The 19967-nt window shown below is 46.7% G+C and overlaps 1 long non-coding RNA gene and 1 other non-coding gene across 2 annotated transcripts; both read right to left on the bottom strand.

The window, feature by feature from the left end:
* Nucleotides 1–11864: 11864 nt before the first annotated feature.
* Nucleotides 11865–11994, bottom strand: LOC127493841 (small nucleolar RNA SNORA20). Its single transcript, XR_007924379.1, has one exon. It is a non-coding gene; the product is annotated as a small nucleolar RNA SNORA20 (small nucleolar RNA).
* Nucleotides 11984–19163, bottom strand: LOC127493622 (uncharacterized). The gene is made up of 2 exons (XR_007924084.2): nt 19030–19163; nt 11984–12645 (listed from the first exon to the last, which is right to left on the bottom strand). It is a non-coding gene; the product is annotated as an uncharacterized lncRNA (long non-coding RNA).
* Nucleotides 19164–19967: the final 804 nt, after the last annotated feature.

Raw genomic sequence — 19967 nt, 5'->3', positions numbered from 1 at the left:
CACTTTGTATGGGATGTCTTCCGTGTGTTCTGCATTTTATGCTGACTTCCCTATAGTATGAATGGACTGAGATTCATCATTTAAAACTTCGTACCAAGCCTCCTTTGTAATCAAAATAATTGATATTTGGCTGTATGTTTCATCTCTCACCTAATGTTGGGCTGGAATGGTACTCAAAGACGGGTAAGACGCTCAGCATCCTGTACCAACCTAAGACAGGGCTCTAGGCCAAGCTGCCAGAGTTACCGATGACGGGTAAGGACAGAGATGACTGAGGGCAACCTAAGACAGAGGCCATTCTCAAAAAAAAAAAAAAAAAAGGAGGAGATGTGGGGACCCATGGCTGGCCATGGGCCCACATGCTAAGGCCTGGCTTGCTGATCATTGGCATTAGTCCTCACGCAACAGTATCAAGCCCTGTCCACCAGTGACCATATTGAAACCCCTCATTAACGGGCACACAATTTTAGGATTAAAATTAGTTCAAAGAGAAAATGGGGGAATGAAAGGAGCAGCCGAGAGCCGCCATAAAATGGCCTTAATAAAACAGTCCTGGGAAATGGGGAGTAAACTAAGTTCACAGAGAAAGCAGATAGCTACTAGCCAGAGATAAGGGCTACTACCCAGAGATAAGGGCTACTACCCAGAGATAAGGGCGACAGAACATCCTGGTATGCACCTAAGCCCCCTCCCCTGTGCTTGTTCAAGCTTAACAAAGAAACCGCGAGGCACGTAGGGCACGTAGCCACCCCTTTCTGCTCTTCAAGGACAACCTCCCCTTGTCCAAGCTTAGACACGTAGGGCACGTAGCCCCCTGTTTCTCCTCCTCCTCGACGACCTCCTCCCCTTGTAGTTGCCCAATAAACTTACGCCACCCTATAGTATGTTAATTTTGTGGTTTTGCCCTTTAAAAACTGTGTAAAATGATTGTTCGGGGCTCCTCTCGCTTGCTTGCTGCTTGCAGCAGTAGAGGGCCCATTTGTACAAATGAAATAAATTACCTCCTGTTCTATTGCATCGTCTGGTCCGGAGTCTGTGTTTCTGGGGTCGTCACAAGAGGACACCGCTTTTGGGGTCCTACAACCACACAGACCCTGGGAAGCAGGTGAAAGCAGGCCTGAGGCAAGCAGCCTGCAGACTCATTTATTTCAGTTGCTACAACAGCTTACATAGCCAAGGCAGCCAATCTGGTCAAGGGGTGGTCTATGCCCTAACCAATCACAGCCTGTTTCCAGGCAGTTTCCAAAGCCATCAATCAAGGCCTGTTGTCAGCCAGGCTCTGTTGTCATGTGGTTTCTGAAGCCATCCAATCACAGCCTGTTGCCAGGCAGTTTCTGTTGTCAGCGGCCATCTTGGCATGACCTTCTCACCTCATTCCACCACATTTGTGGAAATACTTTTATTTATTTATTTTTATTTTTTATTTTTATTTTTTTGACAGGCAGAGTGGACAGTGAGAGAGAGAGAGACAGAGAGAAAGGTCTTCCTTTGCCGTTGGTTCACCCTCCAATGGCCGCCGCGGCCGGTGCGCTGATCCGATGGCAGGAGCCAGGTACTTATCCTGGTCTCCCATGGGGTGCAGGGCCCAAGCACTTGGGCCATCCTCCACTGCACTCCTGGGCCACAGCAGAGAGCTGGGGAAATACTTTTATTTATTTTTAAAGATTTTATTTGGAGCTGGTGCTGTGGCATAGTGGGCTAAGCCAACACCTGCAGTGCCAGCATCCCATAAGAGCACTGGAACATATCCCTGGCTGCTCCTCTTCCAACACAGCTCTCTGCTATGGCCTGGGAAAGCAGTATAAGATGGCCCAAGTGTTGGGGCCAGCGCTGTGGTGCAGCAGGTTAAAACACCGGCCTGAAGTGCCGGCATCCCATATGGGCGCCAGTTCTAGTCCTGGCTGCTCCACTTTCCATCCAGCTCTCCGCTATGGCCTGGGAAAGCAGTACAAGATGGCCCAAGAAGTCCTTAGGCCTCTGTACCCACATGGGAGACCCAGAGGAAGCTCCTGGCTCTTGATTTTGGATTGGTACAGCTCCAGTAGTTGGCAGCCATCTGGGGAGTAAACCAGCAGATGGAAGATATCTCTCTCTCTCTCTGTCTGCCTCTGCCTCTCTGTAACTATGCCTTTCAAATAAACACATAAATCGTAAAAAAAAAAAAAAAAAAAAAAAAAAAAGTGGAGCAGTTGGGATTCAAACCAGCATCTATATGAGTTGCTGGTACCACAGGTGGCAGCTTTACCTGCTTTGCCATAATGCCAGCCCCTGTGGACTTCTTTTAAGATTTATTTATTTGTTTGAAAGGCAGAGTCACAGAGAGGCAGAGGCAGAGAGAGAGAAAGAGGTCTTCCTTCCACTGGTTCACTCCCCAGATGGCTGCAATGGCTGGAGCTCGAACGATCCAAAGCCAGGAGCCAGGAGCTTCTTTCAGGTCTCCAACGCAGGTACGGGAGCCCAAATTCTTGAGCCATCTTCTACTGCTTTCCCAGGCCATAGCAGAGAGCTGGATCGGAAGTAGAGCAGCTGGGACTTGAACAGGTGCCCACATGGGATGCCAGCACTGCAGGCACTGGCTTTACCCACTATGCCACAGCACCATCCCCATGTGGACATATTTTTAAAACACCACACCTATCATGTGCAAGTACAGTTGGCCCTCTACTGGCTCTGCATGTGTGGATTTAATCATGGATTAAGTTATTTATATCTCTATATAAATAAATAATTATATATGTGCCAAACATGTACATAATTTTTCTTGTCATTATTCTCTAAACATAACAGTATAAGTTATTAGTACAACTTTTACATTTTATTAGGTACTATAAGTAATCTAGAGATGATTTGAAGTATACAGGAGTATTGTGTGAGTTACATGTAAATACTATGTCATTTTGTATAAGGGACTTAAATATCCATGGATCTTGGTATCCACAGGGGGTTCTAAAATGGAACTGGGATAATTGCCAGGATACCATGCATATAAAACAGGCATGTAGGAGCGACATTGTAATGCAGTGGGTTAAGCTACTCCTTGCAATTCCAACATCCTATTTCAGAGTACTGGTTTGAGCTCTGGCTATTCTGCTTGCAATTCAGCTTCCTGCCAATGTGCCTTAGAAGGCAGTAGAAGACGGCCCAGGTACTTAGGCCTGTTGCCCATGTGGGAGACAAGGAAAGAGTGCCTGGTCCAGACCTGATTGTTGCAGCCATCTGGGGAGTGAACCACCAGATGGAAGATTGAGCTCACTCGCTCTTGCTCATTCTTTCTTTCTCTCTCTCTCTCTCTCCCCAAATAAAGAAATAAACCTTTAAAACAAAAAAAAAGCAAACAAAAAAAGAAAAACAGGTATGGTCCTCATGGAACTTACAAAAAGGAGGAAGAGATAGGCTCTGGTTAAATAAACACAGAGACAAATGTCAAATTACAACTATAATAAGCTCTTTGAAAGACAGGTATACAGTGTGATGTGAGATAATGACAGAGTCCTGGGGCAGAGCGGAGGGGGGAACCAAAGAACTGATATTTTAGTCAAGACCTGAAGGATGAAAAAGGTCAGAGAACTGACTCAATCTGTGCATTGGGCTTGCAAATTTCCAAGAAATACTTCAATAACTAGAAATGTAGTTTTTAACAGATATGGGGAAATTTATAAGTATATAAAATTCTTTTTTGTTAAGAACATAAACTTTTATATATCTTTATTTGTTCATGGTTATTATATTTTGTATATCACATTTTAATACTTTTATTCAGTGTTATTTATAAAACTATTAATTTAAATTTTACATTTTTAAATATAAAAAATGGAGCCCACATGTTGCTGAACTGTAAGAACAAGGTATGGGGCCGGCACTGTGGTACAGCAGGTTAACGCCATGGCCTGAAGTGCCAGTATCCCATATGGGTGCCGGTTCAAGACCTGGACACTCCACTTTTTTTTTTTTTAAGATTTATTCATTTATTTGAAAGTCAGAGTTACACACACACACACACACACACACACACAGAGAGAGGTCTTCCATCTGCTGGTTTACTCCCAGTTGGCCGCATCAGCCAGGCTGCTCCACTTCTGATTCAGCTCTCTGCTATGGCCTGGGAAAGCAGTAGAAGATGGCTCAAGTCTTTGGTCCCTTGCACCCATGTGGGAGACCTGGAGGAAGCTCCTGGCTCCTGGCTTTGGATCCTCTGGCCGTTGCAGCCAATTGGGGAGTGGACCATCAGATAGAAGACCTCTCCCCCCCACCCCCGCCCCGCTTCTCCTCTCTCTGTGTAACTCTGACTTTCGAATCAAATAAATAAATCTTTGGAAAAATAAAAAGGGGGCCAGCGCCATGGTGCACTAGGTTAATCCTCCGCCTGCGGCACTGGCATCCCATATGGGCACCGGCTTCTAGTCCCGGTTGCTCCTCTTCCAGGCCAGCTCTCTGCTGTGGCCCGGGAGGGCAGTGGAGGATGGCCCAAGTGCTTGGGCCCCTGCGCCTGCATGGGAGACCAGGAGAAAGCACCTGGCTCCTGGCTTTGGATAGGCGCAGTGCCAGCTGTAGTGGCCATTTGGGGAGTGAACCAGCGGATGGAAGACCTTTCTCTCTGTCTCTCTCTCTATAACTCTGTCAAAAAAAAAAAAAAAAAAAAAAAAAAAAAAAAAGAACAAGGTATTATCTGTTGGATAGTAAAAGCAGACAAAATCAGCAAACAGAAGATGTCAACTTGGCAAACAGTTGTAATTCAACTGTCATTCTTCTGGGGGGTTACTATTTAATATCCAGAAAAAATTACAAATCACTGTCACACATAACGTAGAAGTCCCCATATCACTGATTCTCCTGTGTTCCAGATTACAGTGGCTTCTCTGGCTCAAGGTTCTTCCTTGGACAGGGTGCTCCCATCTTCTCATTTATCCTCATTGGCTGACACTCTCCAGCCCCTCAGGCTATTCCCCCGAGCTGCGCCAAACTCTTCTGATCCCCTACTTTCTTCAGCAGAGCAACTCTGCTCTCTTTATCTTACGCCCTCTCCTCCCCCATGTATTGCTCATTCCTCCCCATAATCATGGGCTTTTTGCTTGACAAAAAGAAGCACCTATCTGTTCCTCCCTTGAGAGTGAAAATAGCTCATGAATTATTTTCTGAAGAGCAATTTTTTCCTCTTCCCACTCAGAAAAATAAGCATTTCTGACACAGGGGCATCTGCCTCTCCTCTATGCATACTGTTCCCTCAGCCTGGAACACCCTACACACTCATCAGTTCCCTCTGTTGCTCTGTGACTCATTCAATTTGCACACAAGTTCAAGTCTCACTCAACATCACTATCCCCAGTATCTGGTGCAGGTTTGCTGACTGACCAAATAATGTCTTCTCAACTCTCAAATAAAAGCAGCATTCATTTCTGGAAAAGATCCTTCAGAAAATTAAAGGAAAATTGATTCTGAATTAATTTAATAAGCCTCGTATTCTGAGCTACCATTGCTATCAGTTTCTGCTTCTGTGACTTTATTGCTAGAATTCTGATTGGCTGACGGTTAGCCCAGACTGGAACATGTCTCCCTTTCCCTCTTTATGTTTACTTACTTTCTCAATGAATGCATTTACAGCACAGAGCATGCTGCTTATCAGACCCTTAGCTGCTTCTCTGTGGTCTCTATCATTTTTCCAGACCTTTCTGGTGTTTTGTCATCTGGTGAGTATTTATGGGTTTGCATTTCTTTCTCTCCCAGTGAAATAGCAACAATTCTTTTGATTTTTTTCCCCTTTTTAAAAAGATTTATGCATTTATTTGAAAGGCAGAGTTACTGAGAGGGAGGGACAGAGGGAGAGATCTTCCATCTGCTGATTCACTCCCCAAATGGCTGCAACGGTGAGGGCTGGGCCAGGCCAAAGCCAGGAGGCAGGGGTCAGATCTCCCACATGGGTATAGGGGCCCAACTACTTGGGCCATCTTCCGCTGTTTTTCCCAGGCACATTGCCAGGGAGCTAGATTGGAAGTGAAACAGCCGGGACTTGAATGGCTGCTTGCCACTGTTGCCAGTATGCCAAGCAGCAGCTTTACCTGCTACACCAAAATGCCAGCCCCCCTCCCTTTTTTATATATATATATATATTTTTTTTTGACAGGCAGAGTGGACAGTGGGAGAGAGAGAGAGACAGAGAGAAAGGTCTTCCTTTGCCGTTGGTTCACTCTCCAATGGCCGCCGCGGCCAGCGCGCTTCCGCTGGCGCACCGCGCTGATCCGATGGCAGGAGCCAGGAGCCAGGTGCTTTTCCTGGTCTCCCATGGGGTGCAGGGCCCAAGCACTTGGGCCATCCTCCACTGCACTCCCGGGCCACAGCAGAGAGCTGGCCTGGAAGAGGGGCAACCGGGACAGAATCCGGCGCCCCGACCGGGACTAGAACCCGGTGTGCCGGCGCCGCTAGGCGGAGGATTAGCCTAGTGAGCCGCGGCGCCGGCCCCTTTTTTATATTTTAAAAATTTATTTATTTGAAAGGAAGAGTTACACAGAGAGAAGGAGACAGTATTTTGACTTTTAAAAATTCTCCTCTGTATAATCTGGAAAAGAGCTGTTTTCACAATGTAATAAAGAAGAAAATGTTTAAAAAGGAATGCACGTGTTCATTTAGATTTGGTCTTAAAGTAGAGATAAATAACTACGCATTATGACAAAACTATTTTGATAATTACTTGTGTTACTGTTTTAATGCTGTTTTTCTGTAACATGCCTGTGTGTATTGTTAGCAAAATGAAGATTTTATCAGTCCCAGTCTTTTGCAAAGTATCTAACATTGTTAAATATAAATTATTACAAGGCAGCATTAAAGCCCTGTCCTGAAGCGCCGACATCCCATATGCCACCAATTCTAGTCCCAGCTGCTCCTCTTCTGATCCAGCTCTCTGATATGGCCTGGGAAGGCAGTAGAGGATGGTCCAAGTGTTTGGGCCCTTGTACTCATGTGGGAGACCTGGAGGAAGCTCCTGGCTCCTGGCTTCAGATCGGCTCAGCTCCGGCCATTGCGGCCATCTGGGGAGTGAACCAGTGGATGGAAGACCTCTCTCTCTCTGTCTCTACCTCTCTCTGTAACTCTTTCAAATAAATAAATAAATAAATAATGTTCAAATAAATAAAATAAATCTTTTAAAAATAGAAATTATTATAAAATAGTATGGTTTTGGACTAGGCCCCAACTGACTAGGCTAAAAACCAAAATGGATTCACTCATACCAAGCTGAAACTAAGCTTTATTTGACCTTCTGAGAAATCAGGAGAGAAAGATAATAACCAAATGTCCCAAAAGGTAATTTCAGTCACCATGGTAATTTTCCTTTTGCTTTAATTCCTACAAAAAAAAAGTAACCTGATACATACAAATCAGTCTTTTTTCAATTTTTCTGTTTCTCTGTCCCTCCCTTAAAAGGAAAGTAATTTGAAATGACCATCCATTTTTTGTTCTGCATTTCTATATTATTTAGCCCTTTTTTGTCTATTTTAAAACCAAACTCCTTTTGCTCAGTTCATTGGAACATTTATTCTATTTTACAAATGAAGTGTTACCCAATTCTAGAACTGCAAATAAAGCCAATTAAGATCTTTAAAATAATTGTTGTCGGTTGCCCCTCTTCCAGGCCAGCTCTCTGCTGTGGCCAGGGAGTGCAGTGGAGGATGGCCCAAGTGCTTGGGCTCTGCACCCACATGGGAGACCAGGAAAAGCACCTGGCTCCTGGCTTTGGATCAGCGCGGTGCGCCGGCCACAGCACGCCGGCCGCGGCGGCCATTGGAGGGTGAACCAACGGCAAAAGGAAGACCTTTCTCTCTCTCTCTCTCTCACTGTCCACTCTGCCTGTCAAAAATAAATAAATAAATAAAAAATTGGTGTAATTTTGTCCTTTGACTTCATTAACCTCTAATAGATTGGTCATCGTGCTTTCACAAGTTTATTTCTTTCTTTTTTTTTTTTTTTTTTTTTTTTTTGACAGGCAGATTTAGACAGTGAGAGAGAGAGAGAGACACAGAGAGAAAGTAGGGAAGTTCCCCTCAAAATTAAAAGTAGAACTTCTTGTATGCATGCGTAGCCTAGTGATTAAGATACCCACATCTCACTTTGAAGTACCTGGATCCTGACTTCAGCTTCCTGCTAATGCAGGTCCCGAGAGGCAGAAAGAAGGGTCTTCCTTTGCCGTTGGTTCACCCCCCAAATGGCCACAGCGGCCGGTGCACTGCGCCAATCCGAAACCAGGAGCCAAGTGCTTATCCTGGTCTCCCATGGGGTGCAGGGCACAAGCACTTGGGCCATCCTCCACTGCACTCCCGGGCCACAGCAGAAAGCTGGACTGGAAGAGGAGCAACCGGGACAGAATCCGGCGCCCCAACCAGGACTAGAACCCGGAGTGCCGGCGCCACAGGCGGAGGATTAGCCAAGCGAGCCACGGCGCCGGCCACAAGTTTATTATTTCTTATCCCCAAAACCATTTCATCTATCAGTATAATTAGACACAAAAATTCATACTTCAAACAGATTTTATCTGGTCATAATCTGGCTACAAAGACCTTTGCTAAAATTTAATAATGGAGCAAATAGGAGAGCATACAAAGTAGTTTTTATTAGTACCTGGGTTTTGAAGTCAGCAAATGCCTCTGTGTACAGGCTACATGACCTTGAAAAAGTCATTTTAACTCTGAACTCTAAGCTGCTATTTTGTAAAATGGGAGGTGGGGCTGCATAATTATTTCAACTAATGGCTGTAAGAATTAAATCAGATTAAATATGTAACACAGGGAGCACAGAATATGAAACACAGCAAGTGTCTAAACAGAAATTATTATTATATTATTATTCATTTCCTTTGGATATATACCCAAATTTTTAAAAATTTATATTTGAGAGGCAGAGAGACAGAGACAGAATGAGAAACAGAGAGCTTCCATCTGCTGGTTTACTCTCCTAAATGCCCACACTGGCCAGTCAAAGTCAGGAGCTAAGAATGCCATCCAGGTCTCCCACATGAGTGATAGGAACTCAATTACATGAGCCATCACCACTGCCTCTCGGGACCTGCATTAGCAGAAAGCTGAAGACAGGATCCAGGTACTTCAAAGTGAGATGGGGGTATCTTAATCACTAGGCTACGCATGCATACAGGAAGTTCTACTTTTAATTTTGAGGGGAACTTCCCTACTGTCTTCCATAACGACTATACCAGTTTACATTCTCACTAACAACCTACAAGGGTCCCTTTTATTCTCACTTCTTTCCAACATTTGTCATTTCTTGTATTTTTGATAACAGCCATCCTAACAGGTATAAGATGACATCTCATTGTGGCTTTGATTCACATTTTCATGATGTCAGTAATGTTAAGCTTATGTTTTTGTAAATTTATTGGCCATTCACATGTCATCTTTGAAGAAAAATGTTCAGGTGACTAGGACATCTGGGTGTGACAGCATCTTAGTGCGATAATTCTTAGTGTGATGGCAGAAACATGAATATCACATGAGGAGCCGGTGCCGCGGCTCACTAGGCTAATCCTCCACCTTGCAGTGCCGGCACACCGGGTTCTAGTCCCTGTCGGGGCGCCGGATTCTGTCCCGGTTGCCCCTCTTCCAGGCCAGCTCTCTGCTGAGGTCCGGGAGTGCAGTGGAGGATGGCCCAAGTGGTTGTGCCCTGCACCCCATGGGAGACCAGGATAAGTACCTGGCTCCTGCCTTCGGCACACCGGGTTCTAGTCCCGGTCGGGGCACCGGATTCTGTCCCGGTTGCCCCTCTTCCAGGCCAGCTCTCTGCTGTGGCCCGGGAGTGCAGTGGAGGATGGCCCAAGTGCTTGGGTCCTGCACCCCATGGGAGACCAGGATAAGTACCTGGCTCCTGCCTTCGGATCAGCACGGTGCGCCGGCCGCAGCACGCCGGCCGCAGCACGCCGGCCATTGGAGGGTGAACCAACAGCAAAGGAAGACCTTTCTCTCTGTCTCTCTCTCTCTCACTGTCCACTCTGCCTGTAAAAAAAAAAAAAAAAGAAAGAAAAAGAAAAAGAAAAAGAAAAGACTTCCAAATTAACTTCTACTCTTTACTCATCAGATTCAGTTAGCATAATTGTTCTGAAAGCCATGCATAGTTTTTTCAGTAATATACTTCTTTCCACAAACTGAAAACCCCTTGTATGTAAGAGTCTGAAGACCAAAAGAGGTGTGGGCTCAATATAGATCTTTGGAAGTTGTACCCAGGCTAGCCTACCAGAACAGTAGACACCCTAGTGACCCAACACTTTTAAAATGCATTAATTTGCTATAAAGTAAGAATAAAAATCAAATTTTTAAGTCACAGAATGCTTTAATATATAATATTAATATTTCAATCTTAAAGCTAATATAGTCATAAGATATAAATTCTGAAAATTTTTATGTAGGAAGTTTCATTCCACAGAAGTCATACTGCTGTCCTAGCTCTATCAGTAAAGATGACTTTTGCTACAAATAACAGAAACTACACTCTCAATGACTCCAGCAGAGACTGCTAATTTCCCTACCTAGGAAGTTCAGCATTAGTGGCGCCTCCAGGGTCTGCAGACAAAGACTCCTCTCAGCTCTGCACGCTGCCATCCTTGCTGCTGGCTCCACTCTCAGCTGTGAGTAAAACAGCTACAGCAGTTCCAGGCACCTCCAGACTTGACAACATTCCCAGGGAGAAGAGATACTGTCACTTCCAGGGACTGTCTCCTAGCAGTGAGACAACCTTTCTCAGAAGCACCCTCTCCCCTCCTCTCACAGATGTCCTTGCTATGGACTGAATGTTTGTGTTTCCAAAATTTATACATTGAAATCCTATATTCCCAAGGTGTTGGTCCTAAGAGATTGGGTTTTTGGCAGTAATTAAATCAAGAGGGTGGAGCCCCCATGGATAGGATTAATTCCCTTATAAATGAGGCCCTTCAGTAAGAAGGCAGACATCTATGAACCAGGACAGCCCCTCACCAGTGCTCCAATACTGGACTTCCAAACCTCCAGAACTCTGAGACAAATGCGTACTCCAGCCAGTTTATAGCATTCTGTCCTAATAGCCCAAACTGACAAGAGAGTCTCCTTTGTCTCACTGGACAGGACCAGGATACACCCTCACTCCTAAATCAATGACTGGCAAGAAGGATGGAATAAACAGAACATTCTCAAAGTAACCACCGGGGTGGAAAGGGGACTCCTCCATCTGCTTTCTCCAGGAGTGTCCCTCCGGGAAGGGTGGGTGAGCGCACCTGGAGAAGGTGTTCAGAAACAAGCAGAGAGCACTCAGGAGCTTCCACATCTGCAGAAGAGCAGAAATGGAGTCAGCCGTGGTTTCCGTTACAGCGGGGCTTCCTGTCTGATGGAAGAGACACATCATAAAAAGCTACATGGACCTGGGCTGTAGTTTGGTCTGCTGGTAAGAGCAGACTGGGATATGAAGTGCCAGTTCTATATTAACAATTATATGACTCGGCAGGTTACCAAAGCACTCTCTGTTTCGATTTCTCCTTCTCCTTCTCTTTCTCTTTCTTTTTTTGGACAGGCAGAGTGGACAGTGACAGAGAGAGAGACAGAGAGAAAGGTCTTCCTTTGCCGTTGGTTCACCTTCCAATGGCCGCGGCAGCCGGCGCATCGTGCTGATCCTATGGCAGGAGCCAGGTACTTATCCTGGTCTCCCATGGGGTGCAGGGCCCAAGTGCCATCCTCCACTGCACTCCCAGGCCACAGCAGAGAGCTGGCCTGGAAGAGGGGCAACCGGGACAGAATCCGGCGCCCCGACCGGGACTAGAACCAGGTGTGCCGGCACTGCAGGCGGAGGATTAGCCTAGTGAGCCGTGGCGCCAGCCCTTTTTTTTTTTTTTTTTTTTCTTCACACAACATCTAGACCACGCAGGAGAGATGACACTGTTACTTCATCTGCATTTACAATGGCCCAATATTAGTTTATCCCATTTGTACAACTGCTGATAGCACTGAGAGCCCATAGCAGCAAATAAACGGAAAGTCATTTTACTCTTCCATAAAGCACCCTACACAGAGTAAATATCGAGTAAATGCAACAATTATTATTTTCATTATTTTCATATTCGGGTGGTGGGAGGCCGTTGGAAGGGATTCAAGCAGGAAGGTGCACTGGTGAGATCTGTGTCTTGGCTGCATGGCTTGGGTAGTTTGTTCTGACTCTGCTCTCGGCTTCCTCTTCACCAGATCAGCGTGAGCATGTATCTCCCCAGCTGAGTTCACTTCTAGCTATCCCCACAACGAGCCCCACCAGACTCCTCCAGGCCCCAGCAGCATCCCTGTAAAATCTCTGTTGGTTTTAGCAAGGCTTCTACGCTTTGGAATCAGGATGAATTACTGCCCCTCATTTCACCCCTGTCCACTTGCATTGTTGCTGCTCAAAGAAATTAATCAAGTTTATTAAGCATGACCTCTCTTAGGAGCCTGCTCCCAGGCTGCTGTCTGTACCTGTCTGCTCCTCTCCTAGCTCAGTTCCAATCAGAGGCCTCTGCCTACATTAGTGCTTCTGTGGGGGCAGGGACAGGCGGCTGGGTGGCCACATCTTTTGTTGTTTGCAGAGACTGACGCACTGAGCTGGATCGGACAAAGGCAGGATGCTCTGCTACAGTGAGCAGGAGGCCCTTTGTTTCCATAGCTGTGAAAAAATAGGAACAAAAAGGATAAATGTTGCATCCAAATGCGCTAATAATTAACATGTAGCACCATGGATATAAAAAGCACTTAATGCTAAATTACAAGGATCATAATAGCTATTCTTTATTCAGCCCTCCTCCGTATGGCACCATGGCTTGGTAGCTAAGTACATATAAGCCAGAGCCTAACTGCCCAGGTCCCAAATCCTGGTTCTACCATCTATTAGCTCTGTGACCTCGAGCGAGCTACTCAATCTTTCCGTCTCAGTCCTTGTATCTGTGAAGCACAGACAATGAAAGAACACAGTTCATAAATTATGTGAGTTCAGACTATTCCTATAAAGCACCCAAACATGACCTGCCACACAAGAAATATATTTTTATATACCAGATTTTGGGTTTTACATACATTGATTATAAACTTAGACCTCAAAACAAACTTGTGATGTGGATGTTCTTATTATTATCCATATTTACCAGGATATGGATAGATAGTATCCTCATAATCCTTGCTATCCTAATAATATCCTTGAGGAAATCAAGACTCAGAGAGGTTGAATAACTTCCCAAAGGTTACACACCAAGAAAGAGGTAGAACCCAATTCTGTCTGACTGTCACGGCCGTCTCCTGTTATCACAGTGGAACACACCAGGTCTTTTCAGAGTGAAGGACAGAGGCAGCTCGATCAATGGCTTCCATCCCCTCCGGCCTTCCGTTACATACAGGCCTCCAGCCTGCCCTAGAACGTGCAAGGTCCAGTTCTCTGGAGAAGGTGGAAGGCCAGCCAGGGAAGAACTGAGACATGGCCTAGCTCTACTAATGACTTGTGTTAACTACTTGCCCACCAAGAGTTGAGCCACTTACCAGAAACTGGCCACTGGGCAATGAATGATACAGGTCCAGGGGACAGACAGATCTGGGGCCAAGGTGGCACAGTATAGACTTTACATCCTAAGAGACTTCGGACAGCACCAAGAAAATGCAGTGAATGGACCTGCATAGCTCAAGGCCCACAGCATTTGTAGAGCAACTTTGTGCCAGAGAACTTCAGATTCTTGAGGGATGTCTGAATTTTGTTTTTTGATGTGAAGGAATTTCAGAGTCTGGCTTGTTATACCTCATGTGGAGTGGACATGTGCCCATTCTAGTCAGGCCTCATCACAGTCCCCACCCAGCCTCCAACTACTCACTTGTCCCTCCAGTTGATGCCAGCTCCTCATGACTCCTCCCCTGTCCACAAGTCCATCTGCAATCAGATAAAAGCCAACTGGGTCTACCCAGGACTCTGGGAAATACCGTCCTGACTCCTCAGTGAGGACAAGGCCTGGTGTCAGCAAAATGGCTGTGAATGGACATTCCTGGAGATCCCCAGGCTACGTTCACATCTACCTAATGTGGCATAGCCACTCGTGTGCAAACAGGCAAGATGTCGGTGCTATGTGTTCCCCCTGCCCCCCACCTAATGCCTCATTGCAGGGCTTCTCCACCCTTCCACCTGCACTTGTCTGTTGCCTCCCACTCACATCCCTGGGTTTCCAAATGAAGATCAGAGCAGGAGAAAAATGGTCAGGCTGAACTTCAGTGAAAATAGGAGGAGCTCCGTAGTTGGACAAATAAGGGTTTGAATCTCTTCATGTCACACAGCAGATGTGTGACTTGGGCTGGTTACTTAACCCCTCTGAGTCTGTTTTCTCATTTCTGAAAGAAAAATAATCTTTACGCTTAGGGTTTCCGTAAAGATTGGAAATAATATGTATAACTCTGTTATACCCAGTGGCACTTAATAACTATTGTCAGACACAGGCAGACATCTTTCTGTTCACTGAAGTACATTCACTTTCTCTGCCTAAATTCTTATAATCACCAGGCGGCATGTAATCTTCATGCACCAGGGATGTTGCTGTGAGAGGACGGGCTGGAGTGGAGCTAAGTTCCTTTAAAAAAAAAAACAAAAACAACAATTGTATTAACAGTTGACTTTTTTTTTTTTTTTAAGATTTATTTGAAAGGCAGAGTTACAGAGAGGCAGAGGCAGAGAGATCATACATCCACTGGTTCACTCCCCAAATGGCCTTAATGGTCAGAGCAGGAGGAGCCAAGACCTTTTTCTAGATCTCCCACGTGGGTGCAGGGGCCCAAGGATTTGGGCCATCTTCTACTACTTTTCCAGGCCATAGCAGAGAGCTGGATCAGAAGTGGAACTTCTGGGACTCGAACTAGCACCCTTATAGGAGGCCAGCACTGCAGGCAGCAGCTTTACCCACTATACCACAGCACTGCTTTGAGTGGGGCTAAGTTCTCTTGCTGGACCTAGACTTTCATCTGGCAAAGACAGGAAGATTTTGATTCCTCTCCCTGTAGTTGTGAAATTAATCCTCCCAATTATCCAGGACCATCCCAGTTTTAGCACTGAAAGTTCAGTCTTGAAAAAACTGGGATGATTAGTCATCCTGTTAAGGGCACTGGCCAAGGAAGATGGAGGTGTTAGATCTGGAAGAAGCAGTGGAGTTTCTCCTAATCAAGCCGAGGCCAAGGGTGACACCTAGTGGTCATATGAGAAATTGCAGCCTGGGTTTTTTGGGCCCTCAGTTCCTAAATATTTTTAAAGCTTCCAACATGTGCCAACCCTTGGGAGTCTAAGTTTCAGGAGTCTTGGAAGGTATCCTAAAGGCAAGGGAAATTTATTCTGAGACCTACTGACTGATAAAATGCGGGCCAGGTCAAGGTTGGGGGTGGATTAGGAGAGAAGAACAAAGACAAAAACAGTTAAGTAGGAAGCAGCAGGAAACTAGTGACAGTACGGTGAAGCAGGATAGTGGTGAGAAGAAAATCTGGAAGTTTGTCAGGGCCTACTAACCATTGCCTTGACCCTAAGAGCAATCAGAATTTACCACTTGGTTTTAAGGACAGTCATATAATAAATATGCATTTCTCAAAGCCAGCTTTGGCTACAGGGTGGAGAATGGTTTGGAGTATAGCAAGTCTAAACCCAGTGAAGCAATCATACAGTTATTTTAGTACCCATATAATACCAAGACGGTGGTGACCAGGACTTGGGTGGTGGCAGAGAGAGGAAGAAAGATGTAATGTTTCCAGAGATATTGTGGAAATCGGATGGACAGGAGTAGCGTGACTGACTAGAGGTAAGGGTTGAAGGTTTTTGGTTAGGTTCCCTGGAAAGTAGTGGGACAGCTGTGAAGGAGAGAGAGGACAATGCTGGGCATGATGGATTTGGGGGTGGCTATGGGGCATCCAAGTAAAGACAGCAAATAAATATTGAATAAAGGTTGGGAAGAAGGCTATAACTGTGGGAATCATCTGCACATAGGGCTGGCACCCATAGCCCTAGGTGGCATCAACATTTAAAAATGGGCAGAGGTAAGCGTCTGGCCTACCACGTGAAGCCACTAGTTAAACTGGGGCTAGTGTTGTGGTGCAGCAGGCTAAGCTGACACTTCTGATGCAGGCACCCTATACTGGAGAGCCAGTTCCAGTCCCAGCTGCGCCACTTATGATCCAGCTCCCTGCTAATATGTCTGAGAAGGCAGTGGAAGATGGCCCAAGTACATAAGTACCTGCCACAAATGTGGGAGACCCAGATGGAGTTCTTGGCTCCTAGCTTCAGCCTGACCCAGATCTGACTGTTGTGACCACTGGGGAAGTGAACTAGTACACGTGTGTGTGTGTGTGTGTGTGTGCATGTGTCTGTTGCTCTGTCTTCCAAATAAATAAATCTTAAAAAAAAAAAAAAAACACCACCAGTTAAGATGTCCACAACCCATCCTCAGAGTAGCTGTGTTCCATATCCACTCCAGCTCCTGCCTCCAGCTTCCTGCTAATGCAGATCCTGGGGAGCAGCAATGATGGCTCACGTCACGGGGTACCTGTCACCCGTGTGAGAGACCTGGACTAAGCTTCTAGCTCCTGGCTTTGGCCTGGACCAGTCCCAACAGTTAGGGGCATTAGCAGCGCAAACCAGAAGATGAAAGCTTGCTTAGTCTCTTTCTCTCTGTCTCTCAGATTAAAACACACACACACAGCCTTCAGCCCAACAACTCTACTTCCCAGAAATCAGCCTATAAATGTGCTTTATATATGCACAAAGACTTATGAGGAGGATGTTTAGTGTGGCATTTTATAAACAACTAAAATAGGATACTACTTGCATGTTCAGTGGGGCTGGTTAAATTAACTATAACATATCCACATAATAGGATTTTATGTAGCCATTAAAAAGATCACAGTAGGTATACTGGTGAGTTTTTCATTACTACAATGAAATATCTGGCACGGGCTACTTATAAAGGGAAGAAGCTTACTTTGGTTCACAGGCCAACGCTGGGAGAACTCCCTTGGTTTGGCCTCTGGTAAAGGCTTTTCTGCTGGCAGAGGTCCTGAGGTGACATGGAGCACCACATGGCATCTGTCACAGGGGCTCCACCCTAACAACCTAGTCCAATCTAACCATTTCCCAAAGGCCCTACCTCTAAACACAATAATTAGATTAAGTGTCCACCCTCCTAGTACCAGTGACATACATTAGGGACCAAGCTTTGCACACACATGCCTTTGGGGACCCTCAAACTAATATCCAACCCATAGCAGTAGTTTACATGTAATGAAGTGGAACTCCAATCAAATACTGGATGCATTAAGAAAAAGGATAGGGGCCGGTACGGTGACATAGCTGGTAAAGCTGCCACCTTCCTGCATCCCATAGGGATACTGGTTCAAGTCCCAACTGCTCCACTTCCGATCCAGCTCCATGCTATGGCCTGGGAAAGCAGAAGATGGCCCAAGCCCTTGGCCCCTGCACCCACGTGGGAGACCTGGAGGAAGCTCCTGGCTCCTGGCTCCTGGCTTCGGATCGGCCCAGCTTTGGCTGCTGAAGCCAGAGGAGTAAACCAGCAGATGAAAGATCTCCCTCACTGTCTCTCCCTCTCTCTGTGTAACTTTGCCTTTTATATATATATATATATATATATATATATATATATATATATATATATATAATGTGAGAGTAAAGACATAGGAAAAAGAAGAAAATCAGTAAAGCAGGCAATGTGAGCTTAGGTGAGATCCAAAGGATTCAGAGCCCTGGTGTGATCTTACGCAAGTGGGATTCTCCCTTCCCAGTAACAGAAGAGACTGCTTTCAAGATCTGGTGACTGGCCAGTGCCGGGGCTCACTAGGCTAATCCTCCACCTGCGGTGCCCACATCCATCCCGGGTTCTAGTTCTGGCTGGGGCGCCGATTCTGTCTCGGTTGCTCCTCTTCCAGGCCAGCTCTCTGCTGTGGCCCGGGAAGGCAGTGGAGGATGGCCCAAGTGCTTGGGCCCTGCACCCCATGGGAGACCAGGAGGAAGCTCCTGGCTCCTGGCTTCTGATCGGCGCAGTGTGCCAGCCATAGCAGCCACTTTGGGGGTGAACCAACGGAAGGAAGACCTTTCTGTCTCTCTCTCTCTCTTTCTCTCTCTCTCTCATTGTCTAACTCTGCCTGTCAAAAGAAAAAAAAAAAAAGATCTGGTGACAATAAATGGAAGCAATACTGACTGATGGTTCCTGCTGTTCTATATCTAGCAAGGGTCCCCTGAAGAGGGCCCTGTGAGGGGCAGGAAGGGTGCAGTTTACAGAGATGAAACAATTTAGTGGCTGACAACTGCTGACCAAGTCTGCAGGCCTTTGGCTAAGTTGTGCTCTTCACCTGGAACACTTATCTCCATGCCCTTCTGACGCCTTCCAACAATAAACACAGACTCAGCTTGTCAATGCCTACTCAACCTCTGGTCTCAACTTAAAGGTCCTTCCCTAGTCCTCCGGAAACTGTCAGAAGCGACATCCTCCCCTGACACACAGCAGCCAGGGAGGGTCAATAGAAACGCTGCGTCCGTTCAAGTTATCCTGCTCAGAAGTCTCCAGTGGCTTCCTGTCTCAGCAGAGAAAGTCACAGTCCTAACGCACCTGACTCGCCACTCCTACTCTTCCCCAGCTGTAACACACCAACCCCATTCCTTTGCCAGGACTTGTTAGTGGACTTGTTCTAAGTCTCCTGAGAAAGAACCACCTTCCCTGGAAAGCCACCTGGCTTGCTCCCTCACTAAAAAAAAAAATCTCAAAATTCTGACACATGCTATAACAACTTTGAGGACATTACTTATGCTAAATGAAATAAGCCAGTCACTTTAAAAAAACACATACACAAATACTGTGTGCGTCCGCTTAAGACAGTCCTCGAACATTCAAAAATCATACAAAGTAGAGTAGTGGGTGCCAGGGCTGGAGGTAGAGGGAAATCGAGAACTGCTGCTTCATGGATGGAGAATACAGAAATAGTTCGCACAAGAACATGGACTATGTTACGCACACACACACATTTTAAATATCACCTTCTCTGTGAGGTATTCTGAGTCACTCAGAAAATGTCAAGTCCTCCACAAACGAGGAGTCCAGCCAGGGGCGGGGCAGGGGCGGGTCTAGAAGGTGGGGGCTTCCGGGACCGCCTCCGCCGGAAACCAAAGAGGAGGGCCATCGGGAGGGGCGGGGCCAGAAAGGCGGGAACTTCCGGGGCCGCCTCCGCGGAACGGCAAAGAGGAGGGAGCTCAGGCGGGGCGGGGCCAGGGAACGGCGAACTTCCGGGGCCACCGCCGCGGGAAGGCCAGGGTGGGAAGCCCGGGGGGCGGGGCTAGAAGGTGAGAGCTTCCGGGGTCGGCTCGGCTAAGTGAGAGCTAAGGTGAGGGTCATGAAGCCAGAAGGTAGCGAGCTGGACTTCCCGTTGATCTGCGCGTAGCTGCAGGAAGGGGACGGAGGTTAGGATTTCCGAGGAAGCAGAGTTCCTCTGCTCGCCGCCAGGGCTGAGAGCTGGAGGAGGGACGCGGATCCACGACTTGGGCTCCTCAGCCCCCACAGCTCCCTGCTCCCCCTGGCGACCTAGGCACCGTAGAAGGCCGAAATGGCAGAAAGCCTCCAGCGGTGCCACCACTCGGCTCCGCACCACTCACTGTTGGACTCCGGTTCACCTCGGTCTCGACCTGCCCTTCTACCCTGTGCCACCGATAGTCCCAGAGGGCATGGCGGCCAGGTCGGAGGATCGACCTTGGGACCGTCCCCCAGGGTCCTGCTGTAAGGGAACAAATGCCCTACGTAGATCACTGCCTGCATGCCGTCAGGACTGCGGGAAGTGGAGTCTGGCCAGGGGGAGACCCCGCATCCACGATTCCCTCTGTCCCCATTTCAACTCTTCAGAGCCCAGTCTGAGCCCTAGACCAAAGTCAAGAACAGTCCCGTGTAGGACACCATGACCCAACCATAATCATCCTCATCTTTA

This window comes from Oryctolagus cuniculus, chromosome 7 (assembly GCF_964237555.1).
Source record: "Oryctolagus cuniculus chromosome 7, mOryCun1.1, whole genome shotgun sequence".
Classification (NCBI taxonomy): Eukaryota; Metazoa; Chordata; class Mammalia; order Lagomorpha; family Leporidae; genus Oryctolagus; species Oryctolagus cuniculus.
Note: the sequence above shows the minus strand (reverse complement) of the source record. Positions and strands in the feature narration are given on the sequence as shown.